Raw genomic sequence first — 17899 nt, forward strand, 5'->3', positions numbered from 1 at the left:
CCCCATTGCCTAGCCCTTAACCACTTTTCTGCCTTGGTACCAATACACAGTATTAATTCTAAGACAAAAGAAAAGAGTATGAGAGAGAGAGAGAGAATTTATTCAATGTTTTTCCTTTTAGATCTAAAGACATCCTAAATATATTTTAAATCACAAAGTTGTGGGATTATTTAGATAATTAGATGTGATAATTTTAGATTTTGTATACTCAAATAAAGATTGTTCTCTAAAATAAACACCTTAGAAGGCTGCTCATAGACGTCATTTTTTTCAGTTTTAGTTTTGCCAGACTGGTTTTTCTCCTTGTTGTAGTCGTCATTATAAGGGAAAGATCTGGAAGGGACAAAGGAAAAGTACAAGTAATATCAGTTTTTAAAATAAGAAAACCTATACTTATTCCAGTGACGCTCCCACAACTCAGATTTGTTTTTAAATATCTTTCTTGAAAGAGCTTTCAGAGCACATTCTTCTAAACCTTCTCAGCAGAGACATGTTTGAAGACAAATATTTATGGAAACAGCCACAATTAATCTTTGGGTCAAATTTGGTAAACAAGGTGAGTGATTAAAATGGGTAATACAATTATTGTTTATATACATATATATATATATAATAAAGTAATGAGATTTGTGTGTATGTCATTATAAACAGTGTATATACCCAGTGAAGTGCCAAGGAAATTACTTTCCATCAGAAAGTTGCAAAAATGATATTTTAAAAATGGCATCCTGGGGCAGCTGGGTAGCTCAGTTGATTGAGAACCAGGTCTAGAGATGAATTCCTAGGTTCAAATCCGGCCTCAGCCACTTCCTAGCTGTGTGAACCTGGGCAAGTCACTTAACCCCCATTGCCTAGCCCTTACCACTCTTCTGCCTTGGAACCAATACACAGTATTGATTCCAAGACGGAAGGTAAGGGTTTAAAAATAAAAAATGGCATTCTCCCTAAAGTGACTATTTCAGAGGACATTTATGTATAGGAGTTCTGACACATGTGCTTATATTTTTACATTTTGTTGCTTTCTAGTCCATTCTTGTTACTTTCTAATCATGCCTTCAGCACTATTTGTACTTCAATCATTCCCCAACACCCTGGTCAAAAATAGGCAAGAAGCCATTGTTTCTGCTTCCCCCTTGCTACTTCCAGACTTTCACTCTACCACAATCACACAGTAATATTTGGGGGGTTTTTGGTATTTACTGAATCCAAATCAAAATTCTGCTGTGTTGTCTATTAATCTCAAGGACACTCCTGCTTTTTCCCTCATGGAGTTCAGTGCCTGGTTTTCCCTCCCCAACTTCTTCCCTCATAGTAGGGAACATAGTAAAGGAACCCCCTTACCTCCCACTTGTCCCATGACCTACTCTTCTACCCCATGGCAGCTTCCCACAGGGATAGTTATACCCTTGATCTCACCATCACAAATGGTTCATTTCCATGTTCATGAACAGTGAAATTCCTATAATCTATTTGTATAATTATTCCACCTTCCCTTCTGCCCTTCCATCCCAAACCAAGCTCCTTATCCTCACCAGGACCTCCTATCCCTTAAATTCTCAGTTCTTTTCTAGGCTACCATCTTTGCACTGGCTCCTTCCCTTCTTGTCCTCAACTCTTGGGGAATCCAGTCAATTCCTCACTGCCCTCCTCTCCAGTCCTTTGCTCATTTATCCTGCCTTGCTAAACCTCAACCTTGAATTATTCTCTTCAGCCACTGCATTTACTTCTCAAAAGCTGCTGAATAAAACTAGAGAAAATCTCTAAACTGGGCTGACTTGGTCCACTACAAATTTATGTTAACACAATCCCAATGGGGTACTCACTGCAACAAGGCAATTTTGTTATGTCCCTATGTGACTTGCTACAATCACTTTTGTAAAGTTTTCACCTCCTCCAGCCCTCTCCCTGAAGACCTTGACTTATATTTCACTGAAAAAAAAGATGCCATTCATGGAGTTTCCTTTTCTCCTCATCACTCTGATGCCTTCCTCCTCCTATGTCCTTTGTCTAACCCAACTTACACACTCAGTGGCACATTCCTCCCAACAAAAGAAAATGCTCCATCTCACAGTTCTGAGCATATTCACCGGCTTTCCCCCATGGCTGGTGTTCTTTCCTCACTTATCTCTACCTCTTAGTTTCTCTGGCTCCCTTCAGTACAAATCAAAATCCCATTTTCTATTTGAAACCTTTACTGATCCCCTTAATGCTAGTGCCTTCCAATTCTTTTTAATATGTAGCTATATCTATATATAGATTTAAATATATAGATATTTAATTTTTATGTCACCTCTGTGAGACTATTAACTCCTTAAAAGCAGGGACTATCATAATGCCTGGCATATAATAACCCTCAGTAATTCTTAGTTAAATGATTCTACTCATATATGACCTCCCCTTCATCCCTACACCTGGGAAATATACATCCTGGAACAAATTCCAGATTATACTTTTTTCCCAAAAACCCCTCTCCTTCTTTCTTAGAAACAATACTTAGTATTGGTTCCAAGGAAGAAGAGCAGCAATAGCTAGAAAATTGGGGTTAAATGACTTGTTCAAGATCACAAAGGTAGGAAGTGTCTATGATCAAATTTGAACCCAGGACCTCCCATCTCCAGTCCTGACTGTCACTGAGCCACCTAGCTGCCCCTCAGATTATATTTTACTAGTCTCCATACTAGGCCACATCCCAAACCCACCCCTCAGGGGACCCTTTGTCAATATACTTCTCCCACCCAAAGATATCTATTGTTAGAAATTTCTGCCTTTGTTTTGTTCTTCAAACCTTGAGAAACTTCAACTATGAAAAAAAACCTTTCCTTGAAGAAAATCTATTTTGCTAGTCCTCTGCTGAATTTTAAAATTATAGTTTTAGTCTATCACAAAAAATCTGGAAGATCCTTAAAAGGATGTACAAATTAAAACTATGGGTTGGTAAAGGTGTAGGTAACAGGTCCTTTCACAAGATTACTATGGTTTTTTGTATATTTCATTGAAAGACAAAATGCCTTTTCTTGTGGCTTTATTTAGGACTACACACAAGTTGAACATCAAGAGAAATCATCACTCACTAAATATTTCTCAAAACCAAATAGGATTTCCCTGAGTCTAGAAAATTTAACATTATTACATGTAGTAAAATCACTCCACCTAGCAAAATGCTTTGCCATTTTGAATCACCCTTGAACTATACCATAAACTAGGAAAATATCAAAAGCCTGGAATTCTGTTCCCTAATGTCCCCTATACCAAAATCATCCATTGTCCAATAGGTGTCTTTCAGATCTAGAAATAGCACAAAGTTTACCTTGATCCTATCATTGTTACGGATACCATTATCCTTTTAGTCTTCTAGACTCAAAATCTCTATGTCACCCTTCCCTCAGCAAACATATCCATTCTCTTGTCAAATCTTGTCCTTTCTTCCCTCACAACATCACTCCTGTGTCTCCTCTGCGCCCACAGCCACCTTCCTAGTACCAATCCTCAGCACCTCTTGGACTATTTCAGTACTTTCCCCCCTAATCCATCCCCTCCACCGCTGCTAAAATAGCTGTTCATCCTGCCTGAAAGGTTTTTCTTCCTCACCTCCAATTCTCTGGCTTCAGTCAAGATTCCACTCAAATTCCACCTTCAGAAGACCCTTTCTAGTCCTCTACTACCCCCCCTCTGCAACTCCCAAAGCCCACCATGATGTTGCTTTCAATGATCATTTCCATATTATCTATGTCATCGGCATAATTATCTTCCTGTTGCTTCCCCCACTAGGAAGTGAGCTCCTTAAGAGAAGGGACCTCATTTTTTACTTTTCCTTGGATCCTGATCTCCAAGCAAAATAAGTAGTGCCTAGTAAATACCTACTAAATGCTTGTTGACTGACTTTTGAATACAGATTATGTATGAATTTCCTTGATGTGCAGTCAAAAATGTCACTGCCTTGTGCCATGTGGTTTCTTTAGGCAAATTTATTTCTCTGTCTCACATAGTGTAAACCTCAAAATTTCTTAGACTTATAAATGTTGGAAATTTCACCATTGGGAAATTTCATACTTGAAAAATTTCCTATTGATAGTGGGTCTTGACTATTGGAATGGGAACCCCATTGGCATGGGAGGTTCCTTCTCTTCCCTTCTTAAGATTACTTTAGGACAGAAACCCTTTGCTGAACAATGGAAAGGACTTTGACCTATGCTTAAGCATAGAACAGGAATTTCTTTGAGTCATGATTGATTTTAGAATTGATACAATGGAGATACTTGGAATCAATCTCCACCCTATTCAGTCCTAACAGGATTGAGTAAGGGCTGCAGCCTAGATCAAAATTTAATTATTCCAATCTCTACCCTACTCAGGTTAACAAGATTTAGAAAGGGCTGTAGCAAAGGATCAAAGATTTAATTATTTGAAAATATGACCTTCAACAGACATGTGCAAAGCCAGAGACCTCTGGGCAGTCCTGGGTTAAGCTAGAGCCTCCATTGGCACAGGGAAATTGATGGACAGTGATTGGTAGATGTGAGAACGGAGGGGAGGCAACTTGGAGGGTTTCCTTAAGGATAGGGGGGTCGGAAGGCTCGAGGGGGGTGGTTGAGGAGTTGGCCGGAGTGGCTGCCGTGTGCTCTGAGAAGCTTGCTCTGAAGGAAGCTGAAGGTGGGGGTCTCTGAGACTGTTTCTCCATTTTGGTCAAGTGAGTAATAGGGACTGATCTCTTTTCTTTGCCTCAGCTATCTAAGGGCTTGGGCCTTTTGGCCCAGCCTAAACAGAAGGGGTATTTAAGCCCTATTCCCTTCTCTCCCTTTTTCTCTCTCTCTATCTCTAATTCCTTTCTTCCTCCTATTGTAATTAAACTCCATAAAAGGTTGACGGCTGACTTGAGTTTTCATTTAGGAATTACATAGCTGAATTCCTTGGCGACCTTAAATTAATATATATCAGTCTTTTAAAGTGATTCTCTTGTCACAATAGGTATCAGAGAGACCTGAAAGCATCCATGTTAGATGTTTCTGGGTCTCAGGTGGATCTTTCTGACCTTGTGAATCTTATTAGGATTCTAGACTCGACTAAGATGCATTTGTCTGGGGCAAATGTCAAATCAATGAAAAGCAGATATTTCAGAAACAAGTGCTCTGACATTTAAAGGTGGTTGCTAGGGTAGGAGAGATGGGAATGGGTGAAGAAAAGGCTTCCCAAAAATATTTTCTAATCATCAGCCTTAAGGTCTTATACAAAGGATTTCAAACTACTGAGGGTTTTTTTTCCCTCCAAAACGGATAATTTGTTGAAATTTGTAAATTGCTTTTGTGTTTCTTAATGAGCACATTCTACATCTAAACCCCAGGCCCCCAGAAAAGGAAAAGGCACCATCCTTGAGCTGTTTCTAGCTGAAAAAATAATAATAAACAAGTATACAAGCAGGAAGCATTAAATAGCATCTGCTTTAAGTCAGAGGCTAAGGTTGACCATTCTCCCCAAAACGATCCGTTCTCCAGTAGCATTCATTTGTGAATTTCCAGCCACAAAAACTACAACTCCTCCTCACGCTCCGTATTACTCGCCGCCTTTCTTGGAATTGAGGCGCCAGGTACCCTATCTGAGTCCCCTCCCAGATCTCCTCTCTCCCTAGTGCAGCCAGAGCTCTCCTGCCTTCACAGCTCCATAAAGAAAGGGCCTGGGTTGGCTGAGCACATGAGTTAACCCTTTATTCCCCCCCCCCCCCACAGGTTCAGGTACACCTCCCCCTTTCTACTTCCTGTAACCTTATCCTGCCTTAATTATAATTACGAGTGTTGCGAGGCACCCGAAGGACGACGTATTCAACACTCAAAGATTCCCTCTAGTTGTTCGTTGGCGGAGGATGGAAGTAGACGAGGTTTGGATGTGCCCCGAGCCAACAAACCAGACGGGCGAGAATAAGGCAGGCGCCCCCGAACCACTCCAGTTCCCCACCCCGCCCCCTCTGGAGGCCTGGTTTTCAAGGCCGCCTGCCCGGGAACCCGGGGCACGTGCGTTCCGCGCGGAGAACGCGGAGACTTCAGTGCGGGAGCCCCGGGTGACGCACCACCTGACGTAAGCAGCAGGCGGGATTTCCCCCCTGGCTCCTTTTCTTCCCCCCCCCCCCATCCCCTCCCCAGCTCCTCTAGAGAAAGGCAAAGACCCTGCCGCACAGTGGGTGCGACCATCCTGGACTAAAGAAGCCAAAAAGGGGTGGGGGTGGTAGAAGGTTACATCTCTCCCTATTTCATGACCAAGCCTTGGGAAACATGAGAGGCGACTGGATATTGGAGAGGAACGGAGAGAGTCCCCAATGTTAGGGTGATTACTCGTAAAGATCGTTTTAGGGGTACTGGGTGGAGTGGGGGCGACGACAATAAAGAGGGTCACAGCAGTATGCACGCACGCACACACACACACCCCTTTCCCTAGCCTCCCTCCCTGGCCCCTGGCCTCAGGAGGCGCGTGGGCGGCGCGCTGCAGGGACGGGGCTGGGGGAACTCTTTGAGAGCGGGGCCGGAGCCGCGGAGGCGGCAGATACGGCCTTGGGGGTGGGGCTGCTAGAGGGAGGGTCGGGGTGCGAAGGGCGTGCGCGTTTCCATAGTGAATCCATTAGAGGCTGAGGCGTTATTGGAGCCCGGGAGCTGCCGATCCGCTCCTGCTCTGTCTCTGGGTCTGCCTGCCTCTCATTATGTGTCAGGGGAGGCTCGGCTGCATCCAGCCTGCGCGCCTCCCACCTCTACTGTTGCAGTGATGCTGTTGCCGCCGCTGCTGCTGCCGCCACTGCTGCTGCTGCTGTAGCTGCTGCTTGCTGATCCCCACTTCCAAATGAAGAGCGATGCCACAGTGTCTGGCCACCACCCTAGTGATCTGTTTGGGAGACAAAGCCCTAGCGTGAGCGTCTCCCCTCACTCCTAGTGCTCTCCAGCAGCCCCAGGTGCCTGGCACCGGGTAAGTTGAGGCAGCAGCATGTTCTGGGGGCAAGGTATAGATTTGGGGAGGGGACCGGAGGTCGGATACTATCTGGAGCCCCGGTAATCGGTATTAGAGAGATGAGGAGATCCTCCCAGCTAAATTATAGGAGCTCTGAGATCGGCAAAGCATGAATACATGTAATTTTAAAAAGAAACGCGAAACCTTTTCCGAGTTTTTATGTGGGGGGATGGTGATCAAGCTAAGGGAGGATGAGCAAGCCAAGAACAAAAGAAAAACTCCAACCGGAAAAGTGTTTATGTCTTTGAAACTACAGAAATGATCTCTAGTTCTTTTGTCGCCCGACAGACATAATGAAAACATGGGGGTGGAAGGGAGAGATGTTTTATATTTTCAGAAAAGCGTTGTCTTAACTAGTTAGACAAGCTGGCATGCTTTTAGGGTAAAATAAACATGCATTTCATTGATAGTATGCGTAAATATATACATTTGTGTGTGTGTGTATGTATGTGTGTGTGTAATTCACATCTTGGTACTGGCAGAAGATAAGAAGCCTTCTATTTGCCCAGCACTGAAAAATGTATTGTTCTTAATGTTTCTCTTTGCCAAACACTCCCCTTTCCCCAACTCCCAGCTAAAATACATAGCTCTTAGGAAATCCAAATTATATGGCACAGGAGCATATTTGAAAATTGTGGGGGAAAGCACTGAGAATGCGTGGAAGAAAAAAATTTTTTTGGAAAAATCTCTGCTACTTCTCAGCCAGAGAATATTACTTGGAGACCCCTTTCTCTATATGTAGGTCATTGATCATTTGCTGTTGGCAGAGCTAAGACATTTTTTCCCCATCTGAAGAGGTTTATCAAATGGAAATGTATTGAATGGTTATTTGTATTTTAAACTGATAAATGAATATTATAAATACCTGTAGAAACTCGACTTTTCTTCCTAGCTCTTTTAGAACTCACATAAGATGTGACAATTTTTATCAATTGATGAAAAGGGGATTTGGCTTATGGCGTCTCTGTCCCTAGGACTGGTGCTGAACAGAAATGAGTTTGCAGTCTCCTTGTACCCAGCAGAATTAAAACGGTTGGGATTTTGTTTTCCAAATAATCTCAGCAGTAGTTATAAAGGTGATAGAGGCATGGACATATATATAAGGCTATGGACACCGTCACACCTTCCTGGACATGAATTTCTTTATTTTCAGAGTACTATATTCTCAGTTTAGTTGTAAAGAAACTTATGGATGTTAAAGTTTGAGTAATAAAGTTGAGCATCAGTACACTTAATCTTAACCTCTACTTAAGCTGTTAAAATGTCTCTGTGTTCATGTGCATACTTTGACCACCCAGGACTGCATATGGTACAGAAAACTAAGAGTCAGTTTCAGACAGGACATCAGGCTACTAGGCTGTGCTTGCTTTTGTCTACCAAAATGTGTCAGTTGGATTAGTTATTCATAAGTAAGGAATGATGCTTCCTACATAGAGCAAAATCTTGAAGGAAGAATGCATTAGACTGGTAGGCAAATGAGGTGGAGTCAAGAATAGGTTCTGACACTGGTTCTTGTGGATGCCTATTTCCCTATTTTTTTAAACTAGCTGGTCCTGTTTATGTCAAGGCTTTCTTGTGGAAAGACTGAGATAATAAATATAAAGTACTTAATTGATTAATTATTTAATTTTATTTGTCCAATATAGCATGTTATTAATAATGTTGTTATCTTTTATATCTTATAAAACTAAAAATTATCTATCTTGGAAAAATAGCAGCTAATAAATACTAAGATTAATGTATATATAGTGCATGATTTGTTGTGTAGTATAAATATCCAGTTGCTTCACCATGGATTGTTAAAGTAAAATGACTTTTTAGGGATACCTTTAACAGTATCCTCCTTCAAGCCCATATACAGCTCCATACCTCCTGCTCCTTAAAAGCACAATGCTCCAGTGGAAACCTATAGCAAGATCCTAGGCTTTCTGGCTAGCTTAGCCAGAACTAGTTAGCTTGGGAATGCATCAAGAAAATTCCCCTCAATTTTTTCTGGGGATTTGTTTTCTGAGCTTACCACTTATTTTCGAAGCTTTTGGTGGAGAAACTAGAGAAAATTCTTCTTCCATATCCTCAGACCTTCTTTTTGAAGAATTTAAAAAAATATTAAAAGCCTACCATCTTTCTCAAATCATAGATTCTTCCTAGAAAAAAAAGGGATAAAAATCTATATATAGTACCAACTATATAGCAAGCACCATTTACAAATACTATCTTATTTGGTGTTCATAAGAGCTCTGCAGGATAGGTGGTTATTGTCCCCATTTTGCAGTTGAGAAAACTGAGGCAAAGGACAGTTACATGACTCACCCAGGTTCTCTCACACACGAAGTAAGAGTCAGAGGTCAAATTTAAACTCAGCTTCTTGATTCTAAACCTAGTGCTACCTATCTGCCTTCTAAGACAAAAAGAGAAAAAGAGGTCACGTGTAGGAGAATTAAGGGACACTGTTTTGCTTATTTGTCACTGGAGAAGGGTTTTCTCAACAATGGACTTTGACCATATGATTTGAGAACCACCAGTGCATCAAGGACTCTCAAACACAGAAAAATACACAAGACTTTGAGAATGTGTTATACATGACACCCTACCACTTCTACCTCTTTCTAACCAATTACTTATTGAGTAATATAGTTAAATGGCTGAGAGAGAATTCATGAATCCTTGTTTTTATATATGTGTGTGTGTGTGTGTGTATATATATATATATATATATACTTATATATATATAAAAATCTTAGGGCATGAAATGCACATTTATAGATTGCGCTTTTCTATTAGCTGCTCAGTTTTCATAATGCTGTTGTAAGGCATGTACTATTAATCCAATCTTACACATTATCTGTTTCATTTGATATTCTTATGTGCTCTGGTTATTCACTAATAACAATTTCAACTAATAGGTGAAAAAGATTACTTATTCATTTTTTGCAGATCAGAAAATGAAATTAACTCCATTAATATGTAAAAATCTATATCCAGGAGAAAAAAATTCTTCATACAACTATGGTTTGCAAGGGCATTTTAATTGAAAGTCATAAGAACTAAATAAGCATAAAGAAGGAAAAGGGAAGATAAATTATAGTATCAGAAATTTGCATAATGTCCCTGAAATGGGATAAGTGGTTTGAACCAAGTGAAAGAAAGCTAACAATCCCAGACAAATAATGAGAAGGGAAATGGAAATACATTTTCCTCAAATCAAAGGAAAGAGACAAAACAACCTACTAAAAGAATCAAATGCTTCAAAGAAAATGGCTGAGATGTTTCCCTTTCATCTCCACAAAAAAAAACACCACCAATGAAACCAATTCAGAATATTTAAGCTTTGTATATGAACCATTCTAATTACCAAACAACTTTAACTGGGTTAACTAGCAGTGTTAGCTAGCCGTTTTTCCAGGTAGAAACTGAGCTAGCAAAATGGTAGGACCTTGGGTAGAATTCAGTTCTTATGAGGGACTGGGCTCCCAGTTCTAGAATCGAAATTTGGGTGTGTCTTAAGGTTTAAATGAGGAAAGGTTTGGAGATAAAAATTACTTGTAGCTATCAAAGAGCCATGGTAATAAAAATCAATTTGGGAAAAGGTAATATGCATTTATTAAGTGCCTACTATGTGCCAGTCACTATGCAAAGCACTTTACAAATATCTATGTCATTTGATCCTCACAACAACCCTGAGAGGTAGGTGCTATTATGATCCCCATTTTGCAGTTGGGGAAACTAAGGCCAGTAGAAATTAAATGACTTGCCAAGAGGTTACACAACTAGTATCAAGCTAGATTTGATCTCCAACCCTCCTGACTCCAGCCGCAGCATTCTATCCTTGTAGAAAGACTTTAGGTTAGTAAAACGTTTTATTTTACAAAATATTTCCACATATTATATCATTTGTTCCTCACAACAACCACCCTGTGAGGTATTATCTATCACCTGAGGTTCATAGAGCTTAAGTTAAAGAAATTAAAGGCACAGAACTACTTAGTGGTAGAGCCTGGCAGGGAGCCAAAGTCTTTGATTCCAAGTGGCCTCATTTCATGAAATCTTCAAATTCTAGAGTTAGAAAAGTCCTCTGTGGCTACCTAGTCCCATGTATTCCCACAAAAGAAAGTTAGTACTCTTGGATTGGGTATTGAGAGGCAACCAGATGGCTTAGTATATTGAGAGCCAGGCCTAGAGAGAGGAAGTCCTGGGTTCAATATGGCCTCAGACACTTCCCAGTTGTGTGACCCTGGGCAAATCATTTAACCCCCATTGCCTAGCCTTTACCTCTCTTCTGCCTTGAAACCATACACAGTATTCCTTCTAAGATGAAAGGCAAGGACTTGGGGTTTTTGTTTGTTTGTTTGTTTTGGTTTGTTTTTTTTTTAGAATATTCTAGCATATTGCCTAAGTGGTCATCTAGCCGGTTTGAAGACTTCCAGTAATGTGGAACCCCTCCCAAATCAGTCTGTTCCACTTAAAGAGAACTATAATTGCTAGGTAATTTTTCCTCACTTATCAGGTCTAAATTTGTATCTTTGAAACTTCCATTCATTATCCGTGGTTCTGCCCTCTGTGACCAAGTAGACTAAACCTAATCCTTCTTCCATGTGGAAATTCTTCAAATACCAGAAGACCACTATCATTATGCTCTCCCTGATTCTTCTTTCTCTAAGCTAAATATCCCCAGTTTCATCAATTAATCCTCATGTGACACGGATTCAGAGTCTTTTACTTCACTATCTAAATTGCTGTTCTTTCCAACTTATCCGTCTAAATACTAAATTGCTAAAGATACAACCTAAGAGAACTAGAACTAGTAGTACAACAAATGAAAGAAGGACCATGTCATAGTGGAGAAAGTATGGAGACTGGTGTCAAAAGACTAGGTTCAGAGTCTACCCCAGTCACATAGTAGTCCTATGATCATGGCTAAGTCGCTTAACTTCTCAGAACCTTCCTCATTTTCTCATTTGTAAAATAGAGTTAATAATACTTTATTTTGTAAAGGAAGTGTTTTTTGAGCTTTAAATCTAAAATGTGTTGTGATTTTGAAAGAGGCAGTATGATGCAGTGAAAGACCTGGATCTGAAGTCAATATCTGAGAATGAATCTCATTTCTGGTTCATTCCCTGTGTCACAGTAAATGAATCATTTAACTTCTCTTGGCCCCATTTTCCTCTGAAGAAAAGAGGAACTTCCCTCTGGAAGACAAGGGGATTGGTCAACATGCCCTTTCCAACTCTAATGATTTGATCCATAATCCAGAAGCCCTGAAGAAACACAAATCCTAACATAATACCTACATATAAAAGCAACAGATTAACCTACTGACCACCACCCACTATAGAACCTATTGGTTCTGTGGGGGCGGGGTGGGGGGGAAGTTAGGTGAAACTATTCATTGATTCTGAATCAAAAAATTATGTGATCTCAGAATTCAAATACACCTTTGTGTTTGAATGTGTTTGTGTCTAGATCAATCTGTACCTAAACAGGAATCTTTCCTATAGCAACAAGTGTCCATCTAACATCTGCTTAGTATCCCATTGATGGGATAAGCTCCAATCCCTTCTAATACCTCCTACCCCCTCCCACTTTGATATTTCCATCTTCTTCACCCTGTCTGATCTAAAAATGGGCAGGGGAGATTTAATCCCATCTTCTCACAGTCCATGAGGAACTCCAAAAAAAAGAATAAGAATAAAAGATAGCATCAAGGAATCAAATAATAAGAAGGGGAAGATGGGAAAATGGAAAGGATCATATGGCAAGAATGAAGGCAGACAAGGGGGCATTCAAAGTGTTTCACTGATACTCTTGAAATCATAGGGAAAAAAGGAGGAAGGCCCCCACTGTGTTGGAGGTGGTGAGCTCTTAGGAGAACATAGACAAGACTTGGATAAAATGAACAGAAATGGATGGGTTGCATTCTGCATCACTGGAAAGGACTCTCTGAATCAATGAAAATTATAAGATGCATTTAAGCATTGAGAATTCCCAGTGTCCAACATGGTGCTGGGCACATAATAGGAGGGGGGGAGGGAGGGAGGGAAGGAGGGAGAAAGAGAGACTATTTTAAATTCCTTATACTAAAAAAAAATTGTGATACCTGAATAGGCTATTATGATGCCGTAAGAAACAACAGACATGAGGAACAGAGAAACTTGAGAAGACAAGTATACACTGATACAGAGCAAAAGCAGAACCAAGAGAACAGTGTACATAATGTCTACAATAAAGGAAGCAAAACAACACTAAAAATACCACAATTCATGATGATCAATTTTTAGTCCAAAACAATGATGATGAAACATAATATCCTCCTCTCAGTAAAGAAGTAGCATACTCTGGGTACTTTGATGTGTCTCTTTATGTTGCCTAACTCTTTCTCTTTGTGATGTGGGAGGATTCTTTGGAGGCATGGAAACTGGGGTGTAATGATGACATACAAAGAACAAAATATCATCAATAAAACACTTTAAAAATAAACATGTTCTAGAGAGAAGGAACCAATGATTGGTTACACTTTAAAGAGACAAAGCAGCAAAGAGTTCCCTAAAGAAACTGAGCCAAGCCTCAGAAAACCTCAGATAGTAGCAAATTATTCCCATTTTCAGATAGTAATATGTTACTTTTCTAGAGGACAAGATATATTTTCCTTCTCATGCTTCCTGGATATTACTTCTTCCCTGGTTTCTCTGTTGGCTGGATGGACCTTTGTTGCCAGAAGCTAGATGAGACCCTAGGCAGTAAAGAAATGTTTCAAGCATCCCTTAGGGTCTTGCAAATCATTTGTTGATCCCAGTGGAAATCAAAGAAATGGATGGGAATGAAGGGAAACAGTCCCCAAATCCAATAAATGGCATTATAGGAGTATTATGCCTTTCACTTTAGTCTGTCATGTTGGACTCTTTTCAATGAAGGAGTTGTTCTCATTTCTAAGAAAGGGTGAGACATGCATATACACACAAATACACATACACATATATATATACACACACAACAGAATAGTAGTAAAACAAGATACTTTTAACAGGTAAGCATCTAAAATAAAAAAACAATAACAGGAATGGTGATTGATAAACACAGTTGAGGAGTAAGAGAACATTAAAACAACAAAAAAGAAACATTTTAAAGAAGAGACTAAAGAAACTGTTCTTCAAATTAGGATGCTGGAACACCACACTCCGCATTGGAGCCTGGCACCTGGCAGAGCACCTGCCATGTCACACTCTGCATAGTAGAGCCAGAGAGTTTAAGATAGGGGGAGTCAACATTATGCTCTGGTTTCAAGTCTCATTTCAGTCTTACTGGAAAAAAATGTTTTTTCTTCACTGTCCCGGGATATAACTCATTTATAATGATAGTAGTAATCTTACCTATAAGTCACCAAATACCCCAACTCTCTACTATATACACAGCATGCTATTCAGAAGACTTAAACATACTGTAATGCAGTTTAGCATAGCACACAAACTGAGAGAAATGGGGTTTTTAAACTTTTGCAAAGCATTTTGATAGGCACAGCACCAACAAAGGTGCCACAAATACACAGGAAACAAAGTAGGATAGGGTTCTCAGCACTAGTTTCCTGGAGGTAAATTTTGAGCTAAGTTGTTGAAAGAGGGGATATGGAAATTGTTGTAAAGGAGAATAAAAACAAGGTATGTCTTAGGCTAGAACCTTGAGAAACATAATATTACGTATCAACCAGTAACGTCACCATATTATTCAGTCTCTGCACTTGACTTCTCTAGTAATAGGAGACTTGAACACTTTGTGTGTGTGTGTGTTCTGAATCTTTTAGCTCTTTGGTGAAAGTAGAGACCCTTTTTCAGGAAAATGTAAATGCTTAAAATAAAATTCCTAGGATTACAAAGGAAACCAATAATGTTTTAGTAACTATCAAAATATTTTTTAAAAAACCAAGTTCACAGATCTCAGAACAAGAACCCTTGATAGAAACAAGTCTAACAGGGATTCTTATGGAGGGTATTTATCAAGCCACTGACCCAATACTTAATTTAAAACTTACTACGTTTGTGACCTTGGGCAAATTACTTAACCTCTCTGGGCCTCAGTTTGCTTTTCAATAAATTGAAAGAACTGGATTATCCCTAAGGTTCTTTCCAGCTCCAAAATAATGATTCTGATTTCTACCTTCTTGGCACTCAGAAACCCATCTCAAAATGCCCACTTTTTTTTCACAATTCAAAATAGCTTCACTCCTATTATCCTACAAACTCCTGCCAATCTGCTTTTTGTTACTGCATTTGCTTTTTGTTACTGACCATTGGAGCCTACTTTCACTTGCCTTGGGTTATTCTTAATAATCAAATCTCCTTTTGCTCTTTCCTGCAGGTGATTGAAATGATCACTCTTTCTACAACATAGTATTTCCCAGCCAGTGTTACCATAGAATGCCTCAGTCTCTTTCACAGCTTCAATAAATAGACTTAAAGCCTCTTCTCAAGGCTTACACATGCATAGACTGAGGAATAAGCCAGATTTTATTACTCCTCCCCAAAGAATGTTTCCTTTGTTGCATTGAATAGTGGTGAAGAATGTAGGGAGCTGGATCTTTGATACCTCTCATTATTAAGCAGAAATTTTCACCATAATGGGATTTGTAGTAACAGGATTTGGTCAATTCTAACTAATCATACTGTGCTATGTTCACCCGATATCAGACCACCTGAACAGAAGGAGGAAATAGATGAGTTTGGAAAATATCCCAAACCTGGCATTGGGGCCTAATATAGTGTGAGAGGGAACTTTAACTATCTCATGCATTCAATCTCTCTCTCTCTCTCTCTCTCTCTCTCTCTCTCTCTCTCTCTCTCTCTCTCTCTCTCTCTCTCTCTCTCTCTCTCTCTCTCTCTCTCTCTCTCTCTCTCTCTCTCTCTCTCTCTCTCTCTCTCTCTCTCTCTCTCTCTCTCTCTCTCTCTCTCTCTCTCTCTCCTCTCTCTCTCTGTCCCTCTCTCCCTTCCTCCCTCCCTCCTTCCCTCAATATCTCTCCCTCCCTCTCTATCTGTCTCTCTCTTTCTCTCCCTTTCCCCCCTTCCCCCCCCCCCCAATAGGGATAACAATTGAACACATAGGATTTGATGAGATCATCATGTGATAGTACAGAACAAAAAGATGAGAGGGCTCAGAACAGAGCCTTCAGAGAACACTTGTGGTTATTGGGTGTGATTCAAATGAAGATCTAATAAAAGAGGGATGAGAAAGAAGACATGGAAAAGGAGCAGTCACAAAGGAGGAGAACCAGGAAAGAGCAATGCCCAAAAACACAGAAAGGAAAGAATATCTCAGGAAAAGGTGGTGTCAAATGCCTTTGACTCATCCTGGATTCCTCACTCTCATACCCAATCAATTGTATTCCTAATCTAATCATTCCAGTCATCATATCTCTAGGAAATCTCTCAAGTCCTTACCTTTCTCTCCACTCACAAGGCAACACCTTACTTCAGACCCTCATCACCTCTCACTTAACTATTGCAATAGTACATTTATTTTTATTTATGTTTTTAATATTTATTTTTTTTATAGTATGTGTTGCTTCCCCCATAGAGTAAAAGCTCCAGAAGACAGACTGTTTCATTGTTTAATTTATATGCCCAAACCTAGCACAGCATAAGTGCTTAATAAGAGGCTGTTGCTTGGTCTACTGAGAGATTCCAGGGTCATATCAATAACCTGGAGAAATTTAGTCTGGAGAAGAGAACACTTTCTGGATGTCAAAACTCCAGAGAGCAGGCATAGCCCTCCCACTGTCCCTGAATGATTTATTCTTTCCAGATCCACAGTAAGTCTTGTTGTTTAAGACTCCTTTGTCCTCTTCTTGTTTACAGGGAATCATAGTTATTACTCTTTAATGTGTGGGTTTATATGTAAGGGCAGGTTTCAGTTGGTGTAACTGTCTGATAACGTCTCCATGCTCTTTCCTTTCAGAAGAAAAACTTGTAGATGGATGAGGGTAGCAGTCAATAAACATTGATTAAGCACCTACTATGTGTCAGTCATTGCTCTAAGGGCTGGAGATAAAAAAAAAGAGACAAAAAAATAATCTCAAGGAGTTCACAGTCTGATGAGGGTTCAGGTTTTTCAGAAGGCCAAGTTGCCATCTATCTCTGCTGATGATTTTCCAGATGACACATGGCATCTTATATCTTTAACAACCCTTGCCATTAGGCATGGGGTAGGGGGCACAAGGCTAAGATATTAACAATCTTTTACATGCTCTTTTCCCCTGCACTTGCATTGCTTCATTCCATCATTCTTTTTGCCTGATTCGTCCTTCCCCCCTCTTCCTCATACCTCTCTTAAGACGACTGTATTAAATCATGTTTTTAAATATTTGGCAGAACACTGAAATTTGAATATCTACTCTGCCTGGGGAAATAGTTGTCCACAAATTGGACTAGAATGATGATCTCTGAGCTCCCTCCCAACTTTTAAGTCCTAATTTTTAAAGATCTCATTGCTATCTTTTTAGTTTTCTCAATAGATTTGAATTTCGTTAGATGCCTCATGGGAAATTTGTCATTCTCTATCCAAATGGGTTCATCTATATGTATATGCATGGATATAGGTTGGGTGATGGTAAGGGAGGAAAAACTGCTGTGTAAAAGATAGAAAGGAGACATGGGCACCATCTCTAACTCCACCACTAACATGTTTTGGAGAGAGATCAATGAATCTCTTGGTAGCTTAATTTTTTTCAACTGAAAAGGCAAATGAGGGGGCAGCTGGGTAGCTCAGTGGATTGAGAGCCAGGCCTAGAAATGGGAGGTCCTGGGTTCAAATCTGACCTGAGACACTTCCTAGCTTTGTGACCCTGGGCAAGTCACTTAACCCCCATTGCCTAGCCCTTACCACTCTTCTGATTCCAAGACACAAGGTAAGGGTTTAAAAAAAAAAGTCAAAA

At 40.0% G+C, this 17899-nt stretch overlaps 1 protein-coding gene and 1 long non-coding RNA gene across 2 annotated transcripts in view; one reads left to right on the forward strand and one right to left on the reverse strand.

Moving 5' to 3' along the window:
• Nucleotides 1-79: 79 nt before the first annotated feature.
• Nucleotides 80-6010, reverse strand: LOC103095324 (uncharacterized). The gene is made up of 2 exons (XR_461825.2): nt 5782-6010; nt 80-333 (listed from the first exon to the last, which is right to left on the reverse strand). It is a non-coding gene; the product is annotated as an uncharacterized LOC103095324 (long non-coding RNA).
• Nucleotides 6011-6478: 468 nt separating this feature from the next.
• Nucleotides 6479-17899, forward strand: part of GNG4 (G protein subunit gamma 4) — a 91133-nt gene continuing 79712 nt past the window's right edge. The window contains exon 1 of the mRNA XM_007481582.3: nt 6479-6942. The gene's annotated coding sequence lies outside the window, so the exon portion shown is untranslated. The remainder of the gene's footprint in view (nt 6943-17899) is intronic.

This window comes from Monodelphis domestica, chromosome 2 (genome assembly GCF_027887165.1).
Source record: "Monodelphis domestica isolate mMonDom1 chromosome 2, mMonDom1.pri, whole genome shotgun sequence".
Taxonomy (NCBI): domain Eukaryota; kingdom Metazoa; phylum Chordata; class Mammalia; order Didelphimorphia; family Didelphidae; genus Monodelphis; species Monodelphis domestica.